The sequence below is a fragment of the Macrotis lagotis genome, chromosome X (genome assembly GCF_037893015.1).
Source record: "Macrotis lagotis isolate mMagLag1 chromosome X, bilby.v1.9.chrom.fasta, whole genome shotgun sequence".
In the NCBI taxonomy this organism is placed as follows: Eukaryota; Metazoa; Chordata; class Mammalia; order Peramelemorphia; family Peramelidae; genus Macrotis; species Macrotis lagotis.
This window is the reverse complement of record NC_133666.1, coordinates 241583565-241607298: the sequence shown is the minus strand read 5'-3', so window position 1 is coordinate 241607298 and position 23734 is coordinate 241583565. Positions and strand designations below refer to the sequence as shown.

At 36.0% G+C, this 23734-nt stretch overlaps 1 long non-coding RNA gene across 1 annotated transcript; it reads left to right on the top strand.

Annotated features, from left to right (window-relative positions):
* Window positions 1-12543: 12543 nt before the first annotated feature.
* LOC141497692 (uncharacterized) lies at window positions 12544-18388 on the top strand. Its single transcript, XR_012471411.1, has 4 exons — window positions 12544-12602; window positions 16243-16349; window positions 16448-16905; window positions 18326-18388. It is a non-coding gene; the product is annotated as an uncharacterized LOC141497692 (long non-coding RNA).
* The last annotated feature ends 5346 nt before the right edge of the window (window positions 18389-23734 follow it).

The following is a 23734-nucleotide window of genomic DNA, read 5'->3' as shown; positions in this document are numbered from 1 at the left end:
AGGTAGAGGTAGTCCAGTTTCTCAGACATGTAGGGTTAGCTTCAAACAATGTAATAAGACTTTCTCCCTATTCTCACAATTGAATAAAGTTGCTTTTTTTAAGGCAGAAATTGGACTAAACCCATAATTGAATAGGGAAGGAACTGAGCTAACTGCAAAATTGAGTCACAAGATGGATTCAGTGTGGTTTACTCAATTCCCATTGCTATTTGCTGTTCTAATCCTCTCACTTCCCTTATTCTCTTGAGAGGGGAAAGGAGGGAAATTTTCTTTTAAATCAACATTATTGTTGGCAAACACATATAGCTGCCATTTTTTTGGCATTGACTCCACATAGCATATGTATGGTTTAGCTTTTTGATTGTGGCAGTGGCGAAAGCCATCAAAGCAGGAAGGAAGGAAGGAAGGAAGGAAGGAAGGAAGGAAGGAAGGAAAAGGAGAGAAAAAGGAAGGAAGGAAGAAATTATAGAAGGAAAGAAGACCTGAAATATTACAAGAAGGGAAAAATAAACAATTGCACCTGGGGTAGAAAAGGACTTCCTCCCATGACATTTGAGAAAGAGAAAAAGGAAGAAATCCTGGGTACCAGCACCACTTGATCACCGAATGATATTGCCTTAGTCAAGCAGTGACCTGGGAAAGGCTTAGCTTTAAAAAGCCAAGGTCTCTCACTGCATCTGGGCCATCTCCAGTTGTCTTGATCTATATCTTGCTACTGGACTCAGATGACTCTGGAGGAGAAAGTGAGGTTGGTGACTTTGCACAAAACCACTCACTTAAATCTAATTTATTTGTGTGTCATAGCATCCCCTCCATGATGCCATTGTCTTCTTTGAGAACAAAAGACAAACATCAGAGAGGAAACCTTTGTTTTTTCAGCTATGGACACTTAATCTCAAGACAGGGAAGAAACTGGAATCCTGTCCACTGGTAGACATTGAACTTTCGTTACTCAATACACATATATAGATTTATGATCTCTTCATGAATATTTCCTATACCAGTACTTAATAGCCTACCCAACAATTCCATGGCTTTAACCTATAAATTCTTTATCAAGGATCCATCTACCTCACCAGATGCCTTTGCTTCTTTTATTGTCTTAAAGGTAGCATTGGAACACTTGGATTCTCATATACACTTCAATATTAGTTTCCCCCACTTCTGGTCATATACTTTATAGGATCTTAGATAATGAACTTGAGGGAAGAGAACACTTTTAGTAGTTGGAAATGATGAAAGAGGGCATTTCAATAATGGAGGATGACCCTCAGAAATACATGAAAGTGATTTAGAAGGAAGAATGAAATTGGGTAAAAATGAATAGTCCAATTTGGCTAGAACAAAAAAACGAATGATGAAATGTAATGTGAAAAAAATATTTGAAACACATGTTAGAATTAGAGTTTTAAAATGCCTGGCCAAAAAATTTGTTTTGTAATCTAGGGGAAATAGAGTGCCACTGAGGAGCTTTTAGTAGAGGAGCAACATAGTCATATATGCATTAGGAAGATCATTCTTGTAGTGTGCAAAGGATGAACCTGAGATGGGCGAGACTAGGAAGACCTGTTGGATATCTATTATAAAGTCTGAACAAGAAATGATGAAAGAACAAATTACTGATCTTGAAGGGTAAATGGAGAGGGAAGACTCATTTGGAGGGAAAATCAAAAGACAAACTGAGTTTGGAATCCTGCATCACTTGGAGGTTGACAATATCAATAACAGAAGTGAAGAAATTGTAGACACAGAGAGGTATGGTTACAGCATCAGAAAGACCTGTATTCAAGCCCTAACTTTGATACATGCTAATTATGTGATCCAGAGCAAGTCATTTAATACCTCAGGGCCTTAGCCTGAATCTCTAAGGTTATAATTTGCAGAAGGCTGTGGAAATGATTATAGGCAAAATCATTTTTACTAACCCTTGTTGGTTAGATGCACTCTATCCCTGAACAAAGGCTTATTATTCATATAGGTTAAACCATGGTCCAGAAATCCAAATCTCATTTTCAGTTACTGTTTTATCTGAAACTCTTTACTACTTTGGCAGAAGAGATGCAAGCGCCATATTTTCCTATAAAATATTCAGTTTCTTACCCAACCCTTCACAATTTCTCTCCCCTTTTCTCACTTTCCCTCCCCTTCTAAATATCCTCAATTTCTTTGACTGTTCCTCAATTTATATCATCACAGTCAAATGAAGGGGAGTCAGGTCTAGGATAGCAACTTTTGAATTCTGTTCTCACAAATACTAATTGTGAGACATTTTATTTTGTAGGAGAGTAGATTTTATTGAGATGGAAATGAAAAGAGATGTACTGGGGTGGCTAGGTGGCACAGTGGATAAAGCACCGGCCTTCGAGTCACGAGTACCTGGGTTCAAATCTGGTCTCAGACAATAATTACCTAGCTGTGTGGCCTTGGGCAAGCCACTTAACCCCATTTGCCTGGCAAAAACCTAAAAAAAAAAAAAAAAGGAAAAAAGATAAGAAATGTACTAAGTAAGACTATAGATCCTATAGTCCAGAGCTGTAGTTACCAAGACTTTCCCAAATACAAGACCCACACATTAGTATTGTGACTATGTTGAAAATCACTTCTTGAAGGAAAGATTCTAGATTAATAAGATTCAAAGTCTTATATTCTTCTGAAAAGACTATTATCCAATCAAAGACAATGTTAAAGTTTTTAATATAGAAAGACTGAAAGAAAAAACCCAGATGAACATATATTATGAAATCTGGATTATTCAAATCTTCATTATACATTTCCTTCAGTTCACTGCCATGAAATAGATATTTTAAGTAATTGTATAAGAATCTACTTCAACTAATCAATTGGTACTTTTCTTAATCTATTGCTATTGTTGTCCTTTTGGAAGAGGACCAATGACATCATGGGACTATGAATTGAATTTAACTGAGGCAGAGTTGCACAAAGTTGACAGCCTCACTCTCTCAAAGAAGTTCAATGGCAAGACAAGAGTCAAAACAGGATGCACTGGATGATCTTGGTGTCTTTTCTGTCCAACTAAACCTTAAACCCTCCAAAGAACCTGCTTCAGCTGCCTTCATAATCAATGGAACAAATTATTCTCATTTCCCTATTCCACTGGGAAAGTCTTCATATGCTTGAGGTAGACGACCTCTTCTTAACCTTTTAGCAACTCACTATGCTGGATACCAAGGAATGCCATAATATTTAAAATAGAATTTCTTCCCTCAATGAATTTAAAGCCTGTTTGCATTTTCTTTACATGGATAGTTAGAAAAACTAAGTTTGTTACCAGAGTTGAGCTGAGACAATGTATTTTCCTCTGGTTCTGTTTATTTCATAGGTGGGGGACATACATAGTATGCATAATAGAGATGATGATTTTGCTGAACTATTCTTTTTCCTCTCTTCCTTTTTTAATCTTTGTTGCCAGAGATGGCTCATATGGAAGGGATATCATCAGTACTGAGCGTGTTTTAAAAACAAAAGTTGCCACTGAAAATAAGATAAAAATTGTAAAAGTCTCTCTTCTTGATACCTAACCAATTACTTTAAAAAAACTGATGGAATTACCTGAGAACTATCTGTCAAAATGATGCTAAGAGTATGAGGACTGGATTTATTGCTTCTCTTTACTGATGCAATCAAATCCACTCCTTGTCACTTCAGGTATCATTCTCCAAAGGGACACTAATCTTAGTCTTTCTTCTAGTATCTAGTCTGACAGATTGGCTATATTAGATGTAATTTTTTTTGGATGGTGTAGTAGAATCCAAAGTGATTGCAATATGTCACTCTCTATGGTAGCCTGCCACTCACAAGCTTAAACTTCCATCTATGATCTTCTGTTTCTAGTCCATATTCATGCCATGATTGAAAAAGATATAGTTAGATTTCTCAAGCCTGGCAGTATTTGTGAAACCTCTCCTTCAATCTGAGACATCCTACTTTTCCATTTTATCCTTTTTTTCTGTTCTGTTTATCTGGGACAATGCCACAATTTTCTTAGTGTAAAGTTCTAAGTAAGTTTCAATCCATAGTAATTCTGATAATACCTTTGTTATTTTATTGACTGATATAAGGAGAGAAGTAATTTTTAGAGTCTGTCTTCATGTATAGACTACTTCACAAATAAGACACTATGGCTCTATCAAGTGACTTCTTTTATTTAAGAAGTTACATTTCCTGTTCATGCTCAGGAGCTCAGTTCAATTTCCTTATGTCTAGGACAGAGACAAAATTTGTAAAACTTCATTATTCTGAAAGCTTTGCAAAGATCTTTGGTCAAAAGCAATTAAGTTCTGATGTGCCACCATCTGTTGGAGTGATATCTATTTTGTATCTCTTAAGAAATATGATACAGGTAACTCTTAAGAGCTTTTTAATCATTAGGGCAGTCCATTGTGTCTCCATTGTGCCACACACACACACACACACACACACACACACACACACACACATTCATATAAGAACTACAATGAGACCATAAAAGGGACCTTTTTTGGGGGGGGAAGACTGATTGGCACATATTTTTTGGTAGTATATGTATAGAGAGAAATAGAAAAGTTTTTATATGTATATCTATAAATGCACATATTTTACATAAATAAATGTGTGTACATACATGTATATATACATACACATATTTATAATTTTCTTCTCCATTTAAAAATGAATACTTTCCTAAATAACCATTATTTCTCTTTATAGATTAAATGGATTTTTGCTGGAGAAACTTTTAATGAAATAGAATGAAATAGAATCTAACTTTTCAATGATTAGAAATCAAAATCGACTTATTTTAGAAGTGTATTAATTATCCCTGTATAGAAACTTAGATTTATGAGCATTCTATAAGCACAGAAGTCTGAAAATTACATGTAACATCTTCCTGTTTTTTTATAAAAATGTTCTTTAATGATTCATCAATAGTATCAACACACAGGCAATCACTTCTGTTATTTTGTGGGAACTCTTGTCACTTCTGATGTCCAAAGATATTAATATTCTCATTCTCCAACTCCAATCACCAGAAGTTATAAGAACTACATCGGTTTGTGTAAGGGACTGTTGTGTGTGGGAGTACTATAAACCTTTATCACCTGGTGTCCTCTAGCCCAAGAGCTAGAGGTGGGAGTGGGAGTGAAACAGGGACTGGGGAGGATATTTAAGCACTTGCATTCTGGTAAATAAAGGGAGATCCTGGAGATCTTGAAGAACTTGTCTTCCTTGTCTTCCTTGTCTCCCTTGTCTCCCTTGTCTCCTGCCCCTTCAGCATTCACCTGGATAAGGATAGGCTAGCCAGCAGGAACCTAACATTTCCTGAGCAGCTAGTCTAACAGGAACTTAACACGTTTGTTCTAAATTAAAGGCAAGTGGAAGATAATCTTCCTCCATATAGATTAATATAAATTTAATGAGACTTGGCTGCAGTGTTTGGTTAAAGGCCAAGGGTTGATGAATAAACTAGTACTCTACAACCCCCTGTTAATATTATTCTTCTTGATTATCTATTGGCACATATTATGATTTAACTGGTTTGAACATCTGAAATATATAAGCCACTTCTAATTGTATTTATAATTTTTCTTGATTAAAATATACCCCCCCATATACCCTTCTCCCCTCCACAAACATGATCTACCTCTCTGTCAGAGAAATCTGGGAGTTTTTCTTTTTTCTTCAATGAAATGATTCTTAATGAAAAGACAAGTGGCATATTAATTAATGCAAACTAATAAAAAATGATCAGAGCATAGTTCTAGAGATGGAAGCGAAATCAGAAGCTACGTCACTTAAATCATTAAGATCCAGAGAGGTTAAGTTTAAGTAGGTTTAGAGCTGGATGGGCCTTTAAAATTATTTGGTTTTCAAATTCATAATTTCAAGACTCTCCATCACTTTAAAATTTTTTTTATTTAAAAAGTTTTTTAATTTTCAGTTTCAAATACTATCCCTCCCTCTACCTCCTTCTCCACTGACTAAGGAAGCGATAACTATGCTACCAAATTATGTGTAACTTATTTATTCCATACTAGCTATGTTCCAAAAAATAAAAAGTCAGAAAAATATGCTTAATGTATACTCATAGTTCATTGGTTCTCTCTCTCTGGAGTGGTTAGTATTTTTCATCAAGAGTTCTTTGGCATTGTCATAGATCATTGTATTGTTCAGGGTAGCTAAGAGTTTCACAGTTGATTATTTTTATAATATTTCTTTTTCTGTATTCAATGTTCTAGTTCTGCTTGCTTCACTTTGCATAAGCTGATAGGTTTTCCTCCTCCTCATTTCTTCTTTCTTTTTTCTTTTTTTTAGATTTTTCAAGGCAGCGGGGTTAAGTGGCTTGCCCAAGGCCACACAGCTAGGTCATTATTAAGTGTCTGAGGTTGGATTTGAACTCAGGTACTCCTGACTCCAGAGCTGATGCTCTATCCACTGCGCCACCTAGCCGCCCCCCTCCTCCTCCTTATTTCTTACAGCACAATAGTATTCTATCACAATCTTATGCCACAATTTGCTGTCATTCCTCAATTAATGGGTATCAGCTTAATTTTCAATTCTTTGCCACCATAAAAAAGTGCTGCAATAAATATTTTTGTACACATGGGTTCTCTCTTTTTAATTTGATCGATATCCTTTTTTTTTTTTGCAAGACAAATGGGGTTGGTTAAGTGGCTTGCCCAAGGCCACACAACTAGGTAATTATTAAGTGTCTGAGGCAGATTTGAACTCAGGTACTCCTGACTCCAGGGCCCTTGCTCTATCTTCTGCACCATCTAGCTGCCCCTGATTGATCTCTTTAGGATATAGACCTAATAGTGATATTGCTGGGTCAAAATGTTTCCAGAATGATGGGATCAGTTCATAACTCCATCAACAATGCATTGACATCCCTATTTTTCTACATCCCCTCCAATGTGTCATATCAGGTGATACTTCAGAGTTCTTTTAATTTAATAATGAGAGTTGGGTGAATCGGGTGGATACTACAGGTAAATCAGCAACCCTGAAAAGGACTCAGCAAACTGTCACAGTAGAGGTGCTCGTCTTCCTGAACACTCCCCAAACCCTAATTCTCTAATTATTAGTGATTTAGAAAATTTTTCATATGATTATAGCTTTGATTTCTTCCTTGAAAACTGCCTGATCATATCATTTAACTGTTTATTATTTGAGGAGTTGCTTTTATTCTTGCAAATTTGACTCAAAACCCCATATATTTGAGAAATTAGACCTTTATCAGAGAAACTTACTATAAAAATTTCCAGTTTCCTGCTTTTCCCCCCTAATTATAGCTGTATCAGTTTGCTTATGCAAAAACTTTAAAATTTAATATAATTAAAAATGTCCCCTTAACCTTCCATGATTGTCTTTACCTTTTGTTTGGTCATGAACTTTTCCATTATTTACAAATCCAATAAGTAATTTTTCCCATTCTCCCTAAATTTGCTTATACTATCACCCTTTATTTTTAAGTCATGTACCTGTTTTGAGCTTATCTAGTAGGTATACAATGTGATATGTTGGCTTATGCTTAGTTTCTGCCAGTCTGCTCTCCAGTTTTCCAAGCTTTTTGTTGAATAATGATTTCATATCCTAATAGTTTGGATTTGAGGTTTTATCAGATGCTAGATTATTGTGTAAAATTTATTCCTATTCCATTGAACAATAGCTGTGTTTCTTATCTAGTATTAGATTGTTCCAGTGATTACTACTTTTAGCATAGTTTGAAATCTGGTATTGATTTACTGCCTTCCTCACATTTTTTTTTTTCATTGATTCTCTGGATATTCTTGACTTTCTATTCTCTTAGATGAATTTTGTTTTTATTTTTTTCCTAACTCCATAAAATAATTTTTGGTAGTTTGGTATGATTGAACAAGTAAATCAATTTAGGTAGAATTGTCATTTTTATTACATTGACTTGGTCCTAGCCAATTAATATATCTTCTATTGTTTAGATTTGTTTTTATTTGTATGTGTGTTCATAGGTAGATTCCCAAGTATTTTATACTCTTTGCAGTTATTTTATTTATTGGTTTATTCATTTTTATTTATTTATTTATTGGCTTATTGGCTTGTTTATTTGTTTGTTTATTTATATATTAGATTTTGTCAAGGCAGTGGGGTTCAGTGGCTTGCCCAAGGCCACACAGCTAGGTAATTATTAAGTGTCTGAGGCTGGATTTGAACTCAGTTACTCCTGACTCCAGGGCTGATGCTCTATCCACTGTACCACCTAGCCACCCCTGTAGTTATTTTAAATATGATTTCTCTTTCTATCTCTTCCTACTGGGTTTTGTGCATAATATAATGGAATTCTGATGATTTTATGTGGATTTATTTTATATTCTGCAACTTTGCTAAAGTTGTTCACTGTTTCAACTACCTTTTTTAGTTGATTGTCTTAGGAATTTCTAAGTTTACAATCATATTCTCTGCAGAAAGTGATAGTTTTATTTCCTCACTGCCTCTTATTATTCCTTTAATTTCTTTTTCTTGTCTTATTGCTATAGTAAACATTTCTAGTATAATATTGAATAATAATGTGAGAGTGAATATGTTTATTTCATCCCTGATCTTATTGAAAAAGCTCACTTATTCCCGTATTTGCTATTGGTTTTAGATGGATATTATTGATCATATTAAGAAAAATTCCATTTGTTTCTATGCTTTCTGGCATTATTAATAGGAATGGATATTATATTTTGTCGAAAGTCTTTCCTGTATCTATTGAAATAATTATGATTTTTGTTTTTATTATTATTATTATTATTATGATCAATTTTGCTTATAGCTTTCCTAATATTGACTTAGATGTGCATCCCTGGTATAAACCCAGTCATAGGGCATGCTCTTTGAAAAAATATTGCTATAGTTTCCTTACTCTAGTATTCTATTTAAAAATTTTGCATCAATATACATTAAGGAAATTGATTTATAGTTTTCTTTCTCTAATTTTGCTCTCCTTGGTTTAGGTACTAAAACCAAAATTGTGTCAAAGAAGGAATTTGGCAGGACTCCTTCATCTATTTTTCAAATCATTTTTATGTAGCATTGGAATTAATTGTTCTTTATATGTCTGGTAGCATTTGTAAACCCATGTAGTCCTGAAGGTTTTTTTCCTTATGGCATTCATTTATGGCTTGTTCAATTGCCTTTTCTAAGTTAGTTATATAAGCATTCTATTTCCTTTTCTATTCAGGGCAATGAATATTTTTATAACTAACCATTTCATTTAGATTGTCAATTATGTTGACATATAATTGAACGAAATAGCTCCTAAAATAGCTTTAATTTCATCTTCATTCACCCTTGTTATGTATTGAGATTGGTAATTTGGTTTTCTTTGAAATCTCTCCTTTCATTTATCAGAATTTCTATTTTAGTGTTTAATTAAGGATTTTAAATTTGTTTTCTCTTTACTTTTTTTAGTTGCATGCTCAATTCATTGAACTTCTCTTTCTTTCCCTTATTGAACTAATTTTTTAGAGATAAAAAATTTTTCCTAAGTATTGCTTTGACTACATCCCATAAATTCTGGTATATTGTCTCATTGTTGCCATTATCTTTAATGAAGTTATTTGTTGTTTCTATTTATTCTTTGACATATCCATTCTTTAGGATTGTTATTTAATTTCTGTGAATTTATTGCTTTTTAAGTTTTATTGATTGTTTTATTTCTATATTATGCACATTTACAGATCGTTTCTGACAGGTCCATTTTAGCAAAATAAAACAATTGATCAAAAAATAGCAATACAGTGATCTCATCTGAAAGTGCATATATTTCACAACTGTTGTATACCCACTATCTATTTTTAAATTGTTTTTAAATTTACAGAAATCTATTTTCTCTCCTTCCCACCCATCTCTAGAACAATAAAAAAGGAAAAGAAAAAACAAATTTCTTGTAACAAATATACATTATAAATCAAAACACATTCCTTCATTAGTTGCTTTCAAAAATATATGAACAGACAACTCTACATGAGCAGAGGAGCAAAAAATAGATCACATATTTTAGATTTCAGATCCTCAAGCAATCTTCCTATGTTAAGTAGTAAGTTTTCATTTCCAATGAATTTTTTTTTTTGTAAGGCAAATGGGGTTAAGTGGCTTGCTCAAGGCCACACAGCTAGGTAATTATTAAGTGGCTGAGGCTGGATTTGAACTCAGGTACTCCTGACTCCAGGGCTGGTACTCTATCCACTGTGCCACCTAGCCACCCCTCCAACGAATTTTTAATCTATTCTTTTAAAGCCTTTAATTGAATATGATTTTTATTAAATTATTATTTGAAAAAGAGACATTTGACGTTTCTTCTCTTCTGCCTTTGTGAAGTTTTTTTTGCCCTAAATTGTTGTAAATTTCTGTGTATATGCTCTGTATAGCTGAGAAAAAGATATACTCTTATTCCTATTCAGTACCCTCCAGAAATCTATTATATCTAACTTTTCTAAAATTGTATTCATCTCCCTAACTTGTTTTTATTTATTTTATGAATAGATTTTCGAGATCTGAGAGAGGATAAATTGAAGTCCCACACTGGTATAGTTTTACTGTCTATTTTTGCCTTTAATTAATTTTACTTTTTCTTTAAGAATTTGGATACTATGCCACTTGTATTTGTGTATGTGTGTATTTTATATAAAATATATATTTAGAATTGATATTAATTCATTTTTTTAGGTTTTTTCAAGTTATTTTCTTCAATGAGGTTTTATTTTTCCAATTCCAATATTTAAGTTATTTTCTTCAGTGAGGTTTTTTTCTTTTACCATTAGTCTAGTTCTCATTTTTAAGAAGTTATTTTGTGTCTCTTATTAAACTTATTTTTTAATAATTTTCCTACATTGTACTTATTTCTCTTCCATATTTATCCTCAACTATTCCTTTTTGATTTTTAAACTCCTTTTTTCCAAATCCCCTAGGGAAAAAAAAACAGCCTCTTTGTTGCTTTTAGGAATTCTTGTTGGACTTGTGTGGAATTTTTCTTTGAAAATTTGCTTTCATTGTCTTCATCTAATTTTTTGTCTTGAATTTCCCTGTCATCATAGCTGCTTATTATGATCAGGCTATGGTTTTTTTTTTCTTTTTGCTCATTTTTCTAGTTTATTTCTCAACTTGAATTTTATATTAAAATTAGTCTGTGCTTACCTTTGAGGGATGACTCTCCCAAGCTTCATGACTGAAATATCTAGACAACAATCACCACAAATTCCTCTGGGGATTTTTTTTTTAAGTTGAAGACTTGGCTGTATTTGTAGGTGGTAGGGAAGAGACCTATAGACAGGGAGAGATTGAAGATTAGAAACAGAATGTGAGTGGGAGAACATTATATCATATATATGAATACAGGACTAACTCTTCAGAGACTGGAGTAAAATAGGATATAATGGGAAAGGATGTCATGGGTTTTAGAGATGAATACAAAAGTTTTTTGGGTGAAGAGAAAATAGTGAGGAATGAGTCCTAACTGAGAGGGTGGGAGGTGGGGTTATAGTTTGAGGCTTTAGGAGAGAAGACAAAGTTTGAAACAGTTCTTGTGGAGAGTGGGATAGAGAATCAAAGTTGTTGAGTTGTTTCAGCTATGTCCAACTCTCCATGACCTCATTTGGGGTTTTCTTGGTAGAGATACTAGACTAGTTTGCCATTTCCTTCTCCAATTCATTTTACAGATTAGGAAACTGAGGCAAACAGGGTTGTCTCTCTCTCTCTCTCTCTTTTTTTTTTTTAGATTTTTGCAAGGCAATGGAGTTAAGTGGCTTGCCCAAGGCCACACAGCTAGGTAATTATTAAGTGTCTGAGGTCGGATTTGAACTCAGGTACTCCTAACTCCAAGGCCAGTGCTCTATCCACTGCGCCACCTAGACGCCCCAAGGGTTAAGTGTCTTGTCCAGGATCACACAGCTGGTAAATATCTGAAGTCACATTTGAAGTAAACCTCATTTAATATGTTTTTTGCATGCTGTGCAAATAACTGGGAAACATTAGACTTTTTGCTTGTCCTTGTGACCTCACCCCTTAGCCCTTAGTGCTTGCTCATTGACTGACTGTCTGTCCATCACTTCTTAGGGTATTCAGGGCAGGGGCCTGAACCTGGAGCTGCAGTACTGTGGGGACCTATGAAGGAGCAGCAAGTAGTAAGTGTCAAAGGCAGGATTAGAACCCAAGTACTCATACTTTGTACCCATTGTTTTTCCCATTGTACCATTTTTACTATTTATGGCAGCCTCCATCCCCCCAAAACACCCCCTGCAGAGTTTAATACCTAAAAAGAGTTAAGCAAATCATTTAATAGTACCTGGTTATATTTGGGAAAAAATCATTTTTAGTAATAAACTTCTATATTTACTTCTTGTTAAAAGAAAGTCATAATTTTTAAATTTATTAGCATGGTACCTACTTGCAAGTTGAATTTTATTGTTTTTCAGTGTGATTTTTATCTATATTGTCATGATGGCTTTACTGTCTTTGACCTGTCTCATTCCAACAAGCTCTTCCCATTTTTCTTTGAATTCTTTATATTTATTTTTCCTTTTTAGGAAGCAGTAATCCACCCAGATACATTTCAGGAGAACTCTGCAACATCTTCAACCTGGGTACGGCAATTGATTTTTTTTTATTTTGTTGTTGGAAAATGGAAATAAAAGGGTTACAGCAGAATCCATGTATAAACATTTCTGCACTAAATCAAACTCTGCTGAAAGGTAACGGTTGTTGTCTTGAATGGCTGCTATTTGCTGATGCAGCTCACTGCAGCTGAAGGACCACGAGGGAGATATTCCGAGAGCCCTATGTTCAAGCAGCTTTTGGAAAAATCCATAAAGTAGTATATAGATGAATCAAGCAATAAATTCTACAGACATACATGCTGGAGCCATGGAAAGATATCAATAATTCCTTAGTAGCACATTAAAGGGACAATAAAAGGAACTCACAAGGTTTCCCTTTGTATTAGAGCTACTTTTAATTGCAATGCATCCAAGACATGAGTGAGCATGTAACAGTTGATGCTTACACCTTGTGTTTTATTACCAATTTTATTTTGCCCTTGGTTTTTATTTTATCATCTAGAGTTTTCCATGTGAAACATCCTTGAAGACAGGTTTAGAACTTTAGGAATATTTGCTAACTCCTCTTCCATAGTTGGGCTATGCTCCATAGTATTCTATAAATCTATAACTTAAAGGAGTTCCAACCCCTCTTTTTGTAGATTAAAAATACCCGAGGCTCTAGGAGAGTAAAACTAAGAAACTTGCCCCAGGTCATGGAAGTTGTCATCCCCTGAGGCAGGATTTGAACTGAGGTTTTTCGGTTTGAAGAGCCAGTGTTGGATCCACTGCAGCAAGGTGAGAAGGACTCCTCATTAGGTGTGGCATACCACAAAGTGAGGACTTTTCCCCCCTACCCCTTAGACCTAGATGTCGTTTAGTTGTATCTAACTCTTCATGATCCCATTTGTGGTTTTCTTGGTAAAGTTACTGGAGTGGCTTGTTATTTTCTTCTCCAGCTCCTTTTACAGGTAAGGAAATTGAGGGAAATGGGGTTAAGTGATTTGCTCGAGGTCATACAGTTTGTAAGTGTCTGAGGTCAGAATTAAACTCAGGAAGATGAGTTCCTGACTCGGACCTTGCAATCTGTCTTCTGAGCCAACTGGCTGTTGTAGACCAAGTCACGGAGAAATTATGTAACCTGCATCAGGCGAGGGAGTATTCCCACTGATGTCAGCATACATCCTTCAACTAATAAGGATAAGGCAGTACATAATTGAATACTCTATTGTATTCTAATTGTGACTGCAAAAATTAGAAATCAGAGAAGAGAAAGAGATCTGTAATATAGTCTGGAATAGTAGGGGAAGAAAATGGGACTTAAGTTGGGCAATGAAAAATGAGCTTGATTTTTGAGAACCATATAGGAGGGACAATGACATACCAAATAAGAGAAACAACATGAGGAAATTCATAGAGTAGGAGAAACAATATGAGGAAATGTATGGAGTAGGGAGTTATATCATGTGCCTGTTTGTTGTTAGTTCTTCCTTCTTGAAGACTACCAATGATGTCAGGAGGGCAGTGTCTTGTCTAGCAAGTGAATTGGATCTGAGTGAGGCAGAACTGTTGTGCAGTCTCATCTTCTCCTCCAGAATCTTTGCAGTCCAAGACATAAGTTGAGCCAACTGGCAATGGTCTTATCATACGCCAGGGGCAGGAACAAAGAGCAGGTGTCACTGGCTATTAGTGAGAAAGGTTGGCTAAGTGCTAAGTAGGCTGTGGTAAGACTATGAATAACTTTCAGAAAAAAAGGAGTGGCAAAGGAAAAAGGAGCTTAATTTGTAAGTTGTGGGCAATTAGAGAATCATTTGGAAGTTCTTTAGCAATGGAGTGGCATAATGTTTTTGAAATTTCATTCTACCAGGCCTGTGCAGGATGGATTGAAATGGTGAGGGATTGGTGATATGGAGACAATTAAAATATACATTAATGCAGACATGAGGTAATGAGAGCCTAGACTAGGGTGCTGACATTTGAAATAGAGGGGAAGGAATGCAAGAAATAGTTTAAAGTAAGTGGTTCCTAATGTAACTCTGCCCTTAGCCCCTTAATCTCCTCGGTTAACACTTCCTTTCTCAGATGATTAGGGTTATTTTCTCATTATTTTTTTCATTCTACCTCAAAATTTCTCTGTATCTCTTCCATCTCACCTTTATCTCAGTAAGAGTTGCAAAATTCTTTTTCTCCCAGACAAAGCTTGGATACCATGATTTTCTTCCAAGACCCTTTTCAACCACTTATCTCCACCCCTTTTCTTTTTTTTCCTAAATAATTTTTCTCTCTTTTTGCTTATGATTTATGACAGGAAATATAATTTAGTGGATAGGATGATGGAAATCTGGGTTTGAATCTTGCCTCAGACTCTGTGTTCTTGGGTGAAATATCTACCTTCTTTGGACCTCAGTTTCCTCATCTGTAAAATGATGAGATCCCTTCTGAATCTATGTTCAGAGGTCCCTTTTCTTGAAATAAATATTTCTGGGACCCTCACAAGTTATTAATCTATTTTTCCTTCTTCCTTTTCATCACCAATTTTTTGAAAAGAGTAATCTACTCTCTCTGCCTTCAGTTTCTCATCACTCACTATTGCCTTAACCTTTTGGAACTCTGGTTTCCAGTATTATTGCTCTCTAGAAAGTTACTAATGACTACCTGAAGACCTCCTGAAATGACCTATTTTTAGTCATTATGATCCTTGAACATTTCAGCATTTGACACCATTGACTATGGCCTTCCAAAAACTTAAGGTAACATTGATGTCTGTGCTCTGCTGTTATTCTTCTTCCTCCCCACACTCCTACTCCCTGCTGTTATATATAATGATATGTGTCTGGTAGGTCCTAGAGTCTCTGATTGGACTTTGTATATCCCATTGTCCTTTTTCTGAATGATAGAGAATAGAGAGGTATGATTAAAAAAGAATTTGAGCTTGAGTGATGGAGAAAATGATGCTGAATCCTGTCTACTCTGTGGTTCAAATGTGAGCCCAATATACTTCCTGCCTGTAGGTCACTTTATTATAAATAAACATCAACAAAAAATGGAGAAGTATAGAGTTAAGGGGTAACTAGGAGGTGAAGTGAGGACTGTCAGTTCTGGAGTCTGAATTTAAATCCAGCCTCAGTTTTAGAGCTTTGTGACCCTAAGCAAGTCACTTAGCCCTGTTTGCTTCAGTGTCCTCATCTATAAAATGAGTTGGAGAAGAAAATAGCAAGTCACTCCAGGTTCTTTGTCAAGAAAATCCCAAATAGAGTCATAAAGAATTGGACATGGTGGGGATGATGAAGGAAGCCCTCTCCCCACCACTGACTGAGCAGGCAGCCCTTGACTCAGATTCCTCCTGATCCTCCTGCCAAGATGGTCATCCCATCTCGCCTCCCACCCACCTCAACAGTGTTTGGAGAGTGGAAGAACCAACCAGGTGTGCCACTAGCACTCCAGCATAATAGTATTCTTTCACTGTTTGGCCACTGGATTTGGGCCTCCCATTCTCTGGATCTGCTTAGAGATCCCTATAGGCTCAAAAGCTTTTATGAACTCTTCTTTTCCACCCCATGCTCCTCTGTGAGGAGCAAGGGCATGTAATAAATATATCTATGCTTTAAAAAAAAAGAATTGGACATGAATGGACAACAAATAGAGGTGAATGGATTTATGAGAAATTGATGCATTTTGTTTAAGACAGGTGGAATTTGATGAGACAGTGGAGTAAAGAATAGCAACAGGAGTTTTGAAACAAGCATTGGATTTGGAATTAGAAGACCTGGATTAAATTTTTTTTTAACCACCTGTGTGAGTCATTTTAATATCTTTGAGTCTCAGTTATTTTATCTGTAAAATGGAGGAGCAAGATTAAATGATTTCTAAATTCTCTTTCGGTATTGTTTCAGGGTCTTATGATTCCAAAATTCCTGGGAGGAAAGTCTGACTAGAGTTATGAATTTGGAAGGTATCTATAGAAATGATCACTGATGTCAAGAGAATGAATAGAGAGGGTACTGAAGGAGAAAATCAGATAAGACTGAGTTGATGGAGAAGAACCTGGAGGAGGTGAACCAGAACAATACTGCATCATGAAAGATAAGGGAGAGATTTTTCAAGGAAAGAGGAAGAGAAGGATGGACAGTGGTATTCTATGCTGTAGAAAAATTAAAGAATGAGGACAACAAAAGGTCACCAACATGTTTGGAAGATCAATTAAGGCCTTTGAAGAAGCTCTTGTCCAGACATCACAGTCCCAAACATGTTTATAGGCAGAAGAGCCAGTGAAGAGGGAGAAAATAAAGCTGTAAAAGAGGTGATGAGTGACTGAACAAGATGATGATTGAACCAAAGGGAATACAATCGGGTACACTGGCAGAGTAGTACACGACTGTATTTTAGGAATATTAATTTGTTAGGTAGTCTGAAAGGGATCTTAGGTCATTTGTTGTTGTTCATTTGTCTCAATTGTAACTGTCATTACCCCTTTTTGAGGTTTTCTTGGCAAAGATACTGGAGTGGTTTGTCATTTCCCTCTCCAGTTCATTTGACAGATGAAGAAACTGTGGCTAACATCGTTGAATGATTTGCCCAGGGTCACACAGCTAGAATGTATCTGAGGCTGGATCTGAACTCAAGTCTCTTTGGCTCCAGTCCCAGTGCTCTATCCACTTTGTCACCTAGCTGCTTCCCCTCCCCTCCACCCTAGGGCATAATAGAATTGGAACTGGACAGGAATTCAGAAGCTGTTTAGTTCCAACCCCTTCATTTTATAGATAAGCAAACTAAATTCCAGGTTGTTCATTGAATTGTACTAGGTCACATGGGTAAGTAAATATCCAAGATTTAAAATTAGGTCCTCTGAGCACAGAACTAGAGCCATGGCTTAGTGGATAGAATGGTGGACTAGGAATTAGGAAGACAGGTTCAAATCCTGCCTCTAATAATTTCTGGTTGGGGGACCAAGATGAGTCACTTAATCTATCTAAGCTTGAGGCTTAGCATCTGCTTGGAACAGATGACCTACAAAATCATAGCTTCATGCCTGAATCCAAGATTGGAGTCAATGAGACTCCTTCGAAGATTCTTGCAATAGTCTAGAAGGCAGTTGATGAAGGTTTGGACAAAGGTAGTGACAGTTGAGAATGGAACAGAAGGAGTGATAGTTCCTTCATGCATGGGGCATTCGGGAGTGTCAGATGCCTGAACCTTTTCAGGGTTAAACCAGGTTGAAGGAGATGTCTACTCCAAGTCTGTGTAGATGAGAACAATTTGTTCCAATGGCCACAAAAGTGACTGAAGTCAGACACTGTGTTAGGTCAAGAGTTAGGTTGAGACATTGAAGATGCCAAGGTCATCCAATGAAACCCAAGTCACTGACAGTTGTCCTGACTTTTGTCCTGTCACTGACTTTGATGACTCTGGAGAAGAGAGTGAGGTTGATGACTACTTAAAAAAAATTAAATTCAAATAATAATAATAATAATAATTATCAATATTTTATCAGTATAATTATGTATTTCTGCATATTATTTTTAATATTTCAATATAAAATAAATACTAAAATCAATCAATTTATAAAATTTAATAAATTTCAAATAAATAATATATTTAATATAATATATTTAAATAAATTAATTAAATTTAAATTAAATTGAAACAAACATTTTATAATATTACAATAAAAAAGATGAATGTATATGAAACTATAAATTTACTATGCACAACTTGCTATTCCTTCAAATATTCCTTCAAATATCATGTACATTTCTTTTTTCTTCCCTCAGGGTCCCTGAGATGGCTACTATTAGACACAAGGTATAAAGGCGTGTGTGTGTGTGTGTGTGTGTAAAATTATGATGTCTTTGTGTAATTTTGACTCACTTAAGTCCAATTGATGCATAAATCAAGATATCATCCCATGATGCCATTGGTCCTCTCTGAAAAATGAAGGATAAACACCACAAAAAAACTAGGATAGAACTTGATGATGATTAGACAGATTTGATGAAGAATTGGGAATGGGGTGGGATGGGAATGGGTCAGATTCCAAATCAGCTGGGATGCCAACCCTTCCAAGAGAATTGATCATGGTCAAAAATGCCCTACACCCACCAAAATACCATTGGTGCAGACTTGATCTTAGACATTTATCTACTCTGTCTCTGACCCCTGGATCTAGACCTCATTTCATATTCAATCTACTTGGCTCCCACCACCTCCATCCTAGCTATTATTTACATAGACACATTGACCCAGACGTAGACATTTCTCTGGTCCCTCACTTCTTTCTCTAATGTCCTGATAGTCTTTTTTTTTTCCCTGGGACTCAAAATTTAGCACTTTGTTGGTCTTTTCCTCCCACTTACATTATATTCCTCTCCTGATGCCAGGGCTGGTGCTTTATCCACTGTACCACTTAGTTGCCTTGAGTTAAAATCTGACCTGAGTTCAAATGTGGTCTCAGACCTTAAGTGTATGATCTTGGGCAAATCATTTAATCTTGTTTGCCTCACATCCTGGGACATCTCCAGTCATTCTGATCCATATCTGACCACTGGACCCAGATGACTCTGGAGGAGAAAGTGAGGCTGGTAACTTAGCACAGCATCCCCTCACTCAAATCATTTTACATACTTGTCATGGCATCACCTCCCTGATGTCATGGTCTTCTTTGAAAATGAAGGACTAGCATCATTGTCATATTTCTCTGTAGGACCAGGATATAACATGAATATTTTAGGCCTCAGTCTAAACTGGCTGATGTCGAGAGAAGATTCAAGTACATATGGGATCATAGAATCATAGGTCTAGAATTGGAAAAGATTCTAGAGGTCAATGCTGAAGAACATTGTATGTAGCCCTGTTCTATTTAACATTTCTTAAAGAGCTTGGATAAAACAATATAAGTTATATGTATATAATTTCCAATTATGCTGAATGATAAACTAAAGTTTTTAAAAAACTCATCAGGCTGAGAAAATGGGCATAACTTAACAAGATGAAATTTAATAGAGGTAGATTGAGTTTTATATTTTAGGTTAAAAAACAAATAGCAACTCTTAAATAGAAGAGTCAAGAGTAGGGTTAGCAGCAGTACTATGTTTTTTTTTTAGGTTTTTGAAAGGCAAACAGGGTTAAGTGGCTTGCCCAAGGCCACACAGCTAGGTAATTATTGTCTGAGATCAGATTTGAACCCAGATACTCCTGACTCCAGATCCAGTGCTTTATCCACTACGCCACCTAGCCGCCCCAGTACTATGTTTTCATTGCCAGATTAGGATGAGCTGGAGTCAGCACCTTAATTTGAGGGTCCTCCCCAATGTCCATCAAATACAATCTTAGTATATACTAAGAGAAAGATGGAGCCCAGATTAGAGGGGTTGGGAAGCTCCCTGCTGTGGGACTCTGAGGCCGCTATTTGTCAGTATGACATAAATAATAGAAAGATCTGTTGTCTTTCCAGGATGTGTGTAACTGGGACACCCCCGGCTTGTTAAACTTGATGATGGCCTTCCAGTACTTATGGTTCAGGTGGCAACAAGAACTGCCACAAGAACTTAGGAACAGTTGTTCAGAATTCTCAATTTCTGGGTGAGAAACTGAAGACTTTAGGGAGATGCAGGTGGTGTCTTAATCACTGCTACCAACTGAAGGCAGGGGCTTTGGAAGAAAAAAGGTAGATTGGGAAAATGAACAGCTAGTTAAGAAGATGGTAACTGAGAAAAGAATCCGAAGGACGGCTTAAAATAAAGGAATGATAGGGTTTTGACGAAGAATGAAGCTTGCCTAATGAGGACTGGTAAGAAAGATTTGCCTGGAGTCATGCAAATCTCATTAAGAGGGCTCCAAACAGAAACAAGAGAGGAAGGAGAGGGACAAGATTGCATATATATATATATATATATATATATATATATATATATATATATATATATATATATGTATGTATGTATGTATCTGCCAATCCAGGTACCACAGAGAGTAGCAGCTACAATACAGGAATAAGAATAACATTAGGGAGGTTCAGTAATTCACAGAATGGAGTCAATAATAATACCAAAGGGCTTAGATGTCTAGACACAAATGCACACAATACAGGTAATAAAACCAAGTGAACTAGAGATCCTAATGCAAGGACATAAATTCATCCTTATAGATATTTTGAGGCATGGTAGAGTGAGTTTTATTGTTAGAATATGGCTACAAAAAATATACTTTCAAAAGAAAAAAGATAAAGAATACATTGAGGGGACAGTTATATATTGTCTTTTTTATTGTGTATTCATTATATATCAAAATATATGTACATAATGAAATCCAGGACTTCAAGGGCAGAGAGGACTTTGAGGCAAAGTCCAACAAAGAGAAAAATTAAAATTTCATTATTGTGACACTATACTCCTATTTTAACAATAACTGCTTTAATATATCACTTTAAGGTTTGAAAAGCACAATTTTAACCCCATTTTACAAAGGAGAAAATTTGAGATAAACAGAGGTCAAGTTTATTTGCCAGAAGTATTCTGTTAGTAAGTATCTGAGACTGAATTTGAACTCAGGTTCTCCTGACTCCAAACTCACCAGTTTATCTGCTGGACCATCTAGCTGCCTCATACTATAGACCTCTTCTTTAGACAGAGTAGATCACAAATTCACCCACTGATGGGAGAATGCAACTATCCAAATGTTTGCTATAGCACACTCTCTCTGTTTCTCTCATCATTCTCCTCTCCCTGACTTTATGACTCTTTTTCTTTCCCTCTTTGTCTCTCTGTCTCTGTCTCTCTTTCCCTCTGTCTGTCTCTCAATCTCTCTCTGTCTCTCTCATCTCTCCTCTCCCTGACTTTCTGTCTCTCTTTTTCTTTCCTTCTTTGTCTCTCCTTCTCTGCCTCTCTCTCTCTCTCTCCCCCATTTCCTTTTGTCTCTCTCAATTTCTATGTCTCTGTCTCTGTCTCTGTCTCTCCTCTCTCTGTCTTTCTGTCTATCTATCTCTTTCCCTGTTTCTTTCGATGTCTCTATCTTTTTTTTTTAAGCAGGATTCCCAATACATTCTTGTGACCATCTTTCTTGTTCTCCTGGGGAGAATGTTGGATTGAGCTGCTATTCCTATGATTGGGACTGTGGGGAGTATACAAACTTTCAAAAACCTAGGTCTAAATGCTGCTGATAAGCCTGTGAATAGTCATAACAGTCATCTTTGGTCTGTTTGTCTCAGATATCAGTGAAATCATTAAGTTTGTGCTTCATGTCAATAAATTCTTCATCTTCATTTTTCTGGGGCTGAGTTTCATTTTGTGCAGTAGAAACTGGGTCAATAATCAAATTCTGTTTGATTTTCTTGGAGGTGCTCATCATCTTGACTGGACAGAGCATTGGTTGGCCACTCTGGAATGGAGCTATTCTAAGTGTCTGTTCTGACTCAAATTTATATCTCTGATTCAAAATGACTGTGGGGCTCAGGCAGAAACTAAACAGAAAAAAAACATCTATTGGATAGCACAAGAAGCTATAAACATTTGTGGAAGCTGATCTGGTTATGCCATGGGTACCTTCTTTTGGATTCACTTTCTTAAAGGTGTATATTTGCTTTAAAAAAATTAGGAAAAATGCTTGATCAGCACATAAAAAGATGTTTGATAAACAACAAACTGTGGTCCAACTCTAAGATAGAAGACAGAGATGCAGTGACAAGGTATCTCCAGGCTGAGAAGGCTGCTGGCAGGGTAGGGGAGAATTCTAGGGAGTAAGGAGAGGCATCATGAGGATAGAATGGAGAACTGCTAACAGAGGATGAATATACAACAGTGCTGCGATAGATAAAAGTAGTCTCAGGTTCAAGTAAGTGAAGATAGACTGAACCAAACTGGTGATGAATACTGAGTAACAGGCTCAAATGAACTATATCCCAAAGTACTGAAGAACTGGCAAATGTGATTATGACCTGCAGTAAACAATTTAAAAGAAAAGATTGTTGAGAATGGGAAAATTGCTGTAGTGGTCCTAGTTTTTTAAAAAAGGGGAAATAATGGGTTTTATAAAAACTAGAAATTAAATAGCTTGGCTTTTCTGGAAAATTCTAGAATAAATAGAGGGATGGTTTGTGAGCCTTGAGAAAGTGTTATGACTAAGAATGAGCTTAGATTCATCAAGAACAGTTCATACCAGATGAATTGCATCCCTCTCTCCCCCTTTTTTGACAAACACTAGATGGGTAAGAAAAATGCTCTATATAATGTGTAATATTAATGGACATATTTCAGCAAAATGTTTGACAGTTTCTCATGTTATTTTTGTGGATTATGTGTAGAGCAGGCTAGAGTAGATGGGAATACATTTAGGTGAACTCAAACTGGTTGAATGGTAGAACACCAAGATTAGCCATTAATGAGTAGATGTCAGCTAGGAAAGAGGTCTCTAGTGACAGGATCCAGTCATCTGTCATTGATCTTATCCCAGTGAACATCTTTATCAGTGGCCTGGGTGATGGCAAAGATTCCATTCAATTCAGTCTAACATGTATTAAGTACTTACTACTTAAGGCATTGTGCTAGATGGTTTGCTTGTCAGTTTTTACAGATGTGTCTGGGAGTTGGGAAGGATAGCTAATACATCAAATGACAGATTGATGGTCCAAAATGACCTCTAGATGGCAAAAATAAGATAAAATTCAGTAGACACAAATGAAAAGTACTACCTGTGATTTTTTTTTTTTTTTTTTTTTTTTTAGTTTTTGCAAGGCAATGGGGTTAAGTGGCTTGCCCAAGGCTACACAGCTAGGTAATTATTAAGTGTCTGAGGCCGGATTTGAACTCAGGTACTCCTGACTCTAAAGCCAGTGCTCTATCCACTGCACCACCTAGCTGCCCCTTGTGATTTTTTTTTTTAAAGAGAAAGGCATGACTATTTGATAGCTGCCTCTGTGAAAAAGAACTGAGGGTTTTAGTGGACTGAAAGGTCAGTGTGAGACAGCAGTGTGACATAGCAGGGAGAAAAGTTTACACAATCTGCCTTGGATGGCAGGTAGGTTGTCTGCTAGACCAGGAGTCAGGAATATCTAGGTTTAAATTCACCTGTTAATCTTGATACCTGTGTCATTTAAACCTCTCTGAGCCTTGGTTTTTTACAAAATGGGCAATGGTATTAACAATATGAAGATAATAATGTCTGTTCTACTTATCTCATAGATAATTTGA